The 5,000-nt window shown below is 34.8% G+C and overlaps 1 pseudogene; it reads right to left on the bottom strand.

Moving 5' to 3' along the window:
- The window catches only part of LOC137652054 (regulating synaptic membrane exocytosis protein 2-like), a 163,133-nt pseudogene that overhangs the window by 129,232 nt on the left and 28,901 nt on the right, over window positions 1–5,000 (bottom strand).

The following is a 5,000-nucleotide window of genomic DNA, read 5'->3' as shown; positions in this document are numbered from 1 at the left end:
AAGCATGACATAAATTCATTCTTATCTTTCTTATCTTTAATATCTTCTTGTGTCTGTAATCTTCGTCCCATTTTTTGTCTGTAAAATTCGTTCATTCCTGTCCACCATTTTTTCATGTCTTTTACGGTTTTTCTCTTTGTTTTCTCTCCTCCTCCCTTATTTTTATTTTTCTCGATAACAATGTTGTTAGATTATCTTTTTACTCCTTTTCGAAATTTATATTCTCCACAATATCCTGACGACATCGTCTCCAGTGTCACCTTGCAATTTACTGTCCCTTTTTTTCCATTCACGTCCCTCTTTTCAATTTATCTCTAGGCTGCATAATCTCTCTGCTTTTTCTAAGTTTGCTCCTTTTCATTTTTATTTTTCTCTGCAAACTCATTTTCTCACGTGACTTAATTTCTTTTGCTAACGTCTTCTCTTTATAACATTTTCCGTCGTTTTTTCACTGCTTTCTAGATGACCTTTCGTATCAGTTATCTTGGCTAAATTCTCTAATTTTGTCTATTTAAGATGTTTCTTTGTCTCTCCTTTCAAAAGATTCTTTCTCCTTTTCTGTTTTGCATTTTTGTTATTTCTTCTTTTTTTCCAACATCTTCTCTTGAATACCCTTCTCAAGATTTAATCATCACTATATGTATCTTTTACATTTTTCCTTACCCTACTCTCTCTCTCTCTCTCTTCTCTCTCTCTCCTCTCTCTCTCTCTCATCTCTCCTCTCTCTCTCTCTCTCTCTCTCATTTGTCTTTCTTTATTTTCCAATACCTTTCTAATCACCTAATTATCACTATACACTTTGTATCTTTTACATTTTGCCTTACCCTCCTATCCGAAAATCACTCCCTCTCTCTCTCTCTCTCTCTCTTATTTGTCTTTTTCTCTATTTTCTAATACCTTTCTGGTCAACTATTCATCACTATACACTATGTCTCATTTACATTTGTCTTTTCCCTCCAATCAGAAATTTCTTCTCTCTCTCTCTCTCTCTCTCTCTCTCTCTCTCTCCTCTCTCTCTCTCTCTCTCTCTCTCCTCTCTCTCCTCCTTAAATTTTTTTTCTTCTATTTTTCCAATACCTTTCTGATCATCTAATCATTGCAATATACTATGTATATCTTACAATTTTTTCCCTTCCTATCCTAAAATCCTTATTTACCTCTCTCTCTCTCTCTCTCTCTCTCTCCATCTCTCTCTCTCTCTCTTCTCTCTCTCTCTCTCTCTCTCTCTCTCTCATTTTCCAATAACTTTCTGAACACCTTATCATCCCTAGAGTACATGTATCTCTTACATTCATCTTTCCCTCCCTTATTCGAAAATCCATCTTCAACCCCCTCTCTCCTCTCTCTCTCCTCTCTCTCTCTCTCATCTCTCTCTCTCTCTCTCTCTCTCTCTCTCTCTTATTTACCAATACCTTTCTGATCGCCTTATCATCACTAGAGTATATGTATCTCTTACATTTATATTTCTCCACCTACCCAAAAATCCATCTCTCTCTCTCTCTCTTTCTCTCTCTCTCTCTCTCTCCTCTCTCTCTCTCTCTCTCTCTCTCTCTCTGCGAACTTACTTACGCCTTCTCATTAAGACATGCCATCAATCACACGTATCGTTTTACGACGCGATCACCGAAGAACCATCGAAGGCTATGGCCAGATAATGATGAAGCGTCCTCTCTCTCTCTCTCTCTCTCTCTCTCCTCTCTCTCTCTCTCTCTCTCTCTCTCTCTCTCTCTCGCTTCTGCTGCCTCCAACAAAAGATCTGATCTAGGTTGATTTGCCCTCCATGGCCGCCGAGGAAACTCGAGAAGCGAAGTATTCTATCAAGTTTTGGCCGTAATTGTTATCATTAGCGCTCGTAGGAGATTGGCCGGCGGCGGAGAGGCTTCCCAGAGGCTGGTGGCGATAGTGGACATAATAATAGGGAGAACTCTAGACCAGGGTTGCCAGCTTGGCCTTTTTCGTGTCAAAGAACTCCAAATCTGTCCTTTTTTCGTGCTAGATATCTAAATTTGGCCTTTTCTTTAATTTGCTTAGCCTTAGTTTCCATATTTTCGGCCTTTTTTACTATTAGGTTGGCCTTTTAAAACTACAGTTGATCAGACGTTGGCCTTTTCTCATTTGGAAAACCTGACAACACTGACTCTAGTAGTGACTGTAAGGGATGGACATGTTATTTGAGAAGTGTGTGGAATTGTTATGATTGTGTAAGTGAAGAAGAAGTAATTGTGTATATAGTGTTTGTGGAAGTGAAGTGAAAGTGCTTGAAGTGTGTGGACAGCGCTGAGGACTCGTGTGAAAATACGTTAACGAGTAAGAGCTGGCAAGTCTAATGCCTGTGAAAGAAGGCTGCAAGGATTTAATGATGGTGTTTTAAGTATGTCGAACTAATAGGACAATTTAAATATATTATACGGAAAGTGTATATATATATATATATATATATATATATATATATATATATATATATATATATATATATATATATGTATACATATATATATATATATATATATATATATATATATATATATATAATAAATATTTGTATATATATATATATATATATATATATTTATATATATATATATATATATATATATATATATATATATATATATATATATATATATATATATATAAAAGATATGTTTTAATGTTGTTTCTGTATTTAGAATATTTAATTGTTCATACCCTACCATATAGTATATCTATTTCCTTATTTCCTTTCCTCAGTGTCCTATTTTTCCTATTAGAATCCTCGGGGTTATAGCATCCTGCTTTTCCAACTAGGTTGTAGCTAATAATAATAATAATAATAATAATAATAATAATAATAATAATAATAATAATAATAATAATAATAATAATAATAATAACGAAGGCAAGTAAGTTCCCCAATACTGATGACTAAAAACTGTATGAGCAACTGTAGTGATTGTGTAAGAACACTATGCAATTGCAGAGATGGTGACAGAGTGGACTTACAGTGAGTCTCTGAGAAGTGTGATGCTTTACTGATGGCTTACACTGGTAAAAAAATATCACTCCTTAAAATCTATATTTCAGTTTTTAAAACGGTAACTGTCCTCGAGTAAATGTTGCCAGGCATTTACCGTTTTTTTTATTTTACGGCAAATTTTAAGTGTGTAAAAATACAGTTCTCAGCCGTATTTCAGTAAAATACAGGCGACCTTAATTCTACCTTACTTTGTTATTATCTTTTACGGGTTGGTGAAAGTAATATGATTTCTTAACGTCAATATATCAGTTTCTAAAACGGAAAATATGCTGGAATAAATGCTGCCAGGCATTTTGTACAGAGTATAAAAAACAAGCAGTTGTGTATGATGTGGAACTATATAAAAACGCTTAGGAGTGTGGTGCTACTGATGGTGAAAGTAGGTTGTGGAATTGAAGTGTAGGACTCCATAAGAAGAATGTTTAACGGAAATAGCTTTGCCGGAAAGGATAACATCTTCATATCTCGGTTTACGTTCCCTTTTTCATTATTATAGAAGGTGAATTTGAAGGACGAAGACCCAGAGGAAGGAAGAGGAAGTCAATACTATAACCAATTCTTTTTAGTGCGGCAGATTTGCACCGACTAGCAGGGGTGCCCTTTTCGCTCGGAAAAGTTTCCTGAACGCTGATTGGTTGGACAAGATAATTCTAACTAATCACATAGCAGGAAACTTTTCCGAGCGAAAAGGGCACAGCTGCGAGTCAGTGCAAATGCGCCTCATTAAAAGAAATGAGTATAGATGAAGGGAGGGAGATGGTACCAAGAGATAAATGGAGAATTATGGAGAGTGGCTAATCCATGAAAGGATCCGACTTAGGGCAGAACACTATAGTAATATATCATTATCTCTTCATTTGTAAAAAGATATCAAAGGAGTTTAGAGGCCAAATCGTCAACCCTCAGACGGAAAGATATGACGATCTTAAGTGTGAATAACTATGAGATGACAATGATGACAAAATGGATAATAAAGTGATGATGACAGTATCTTTAATTGAGGGTTTAGTATTAACATCGTTCACTAAAATTCAACAAGTGGACGAAGCAAAAATGTTTTTTTTAGAAAAATGAATAATTTTCTTAACATTATCTGCATTTTTCAGCAGTTATAGGTATATTACACAATCAATTTCTAATATACAATGTGCTTGATGGCACACTCGGGCACACTGTTCTATCTATTTTCGCTTCCTCTTGTTTTGTTAAAGTTTTCATAGTTTATATAGGACATATTTATTTTAATGTTGTTAATATTCTTAAAATAATTTAATTTCCCTTATTTCCTTTCCTCACTGGGGTATTTTCCCTGTTGGGGCCCCTGGGCTTATATCATCCTGCTTTTCCTACTAGGGTTGTAGCTTAGCATTTAATAATAATAATAATAATAATAATAATAATAATAACAATAATAATAATAATAATAATAATTGTCTTTGTGATTGCGAGTAAGACACACGCTCTTAATGACATGCTATTTCACTAACGCCACGAAATAAGCTCTAATATCAAAGCGAGTTCGAGTATTTTTTCATCTGGAGCAAGAGAGCTGTGGAAATATTGTGGAATAAACAAGAGCTCCACAAAATGACAATGCCATTTACAGTGACTGATAGATATTCATGTACTTTTGCCGTTTTCTTACACGATTATAATTTCCGTCTTGATCGTCTCTGAGAATTCGTAAAGTTCCCAATTTGATATTGTGCAAGGCTCCAGTTAGCTGATAACTGAGAAGCGAGGTGAATGCACCTAAACTTTATTAAACAATCATCGAATTTATATGCAGCGACTTACGAGCAAGAAAGTCATAATTATTCAAACAACGTTAGGTAAGAACTATCAAGTGATAAGATAATGATCAAAACCGTCTAAGTGTACGAGCGTGTATGAAACCCGTGTGGTACAATATTCTACAAGATTTCATTGTGCTTCGAAATTGATACATTTTAAGATGCTATAAGATATTGCACTTACCCTTTCA

The sequence above is a fragment of the Palaemon carinicauda genome, chromosome 13 (genome assembly GCF_036898095.1).
Source record: "Palaemon carinicauda isolate YSFRI2023 chromosome 13, ASM3689809v2, whole genome shotgun sequence".
NCBI classification, from domain to species: Eukaryota; Metazoa; Arthropoda; class Malacostraca; order Decapoda; family Palaemonidae; genus Palaemon; species Palaemon carinicauda.
This window is presented reverse-complemented; position numbering and strand designations above follow the sequence as displayed.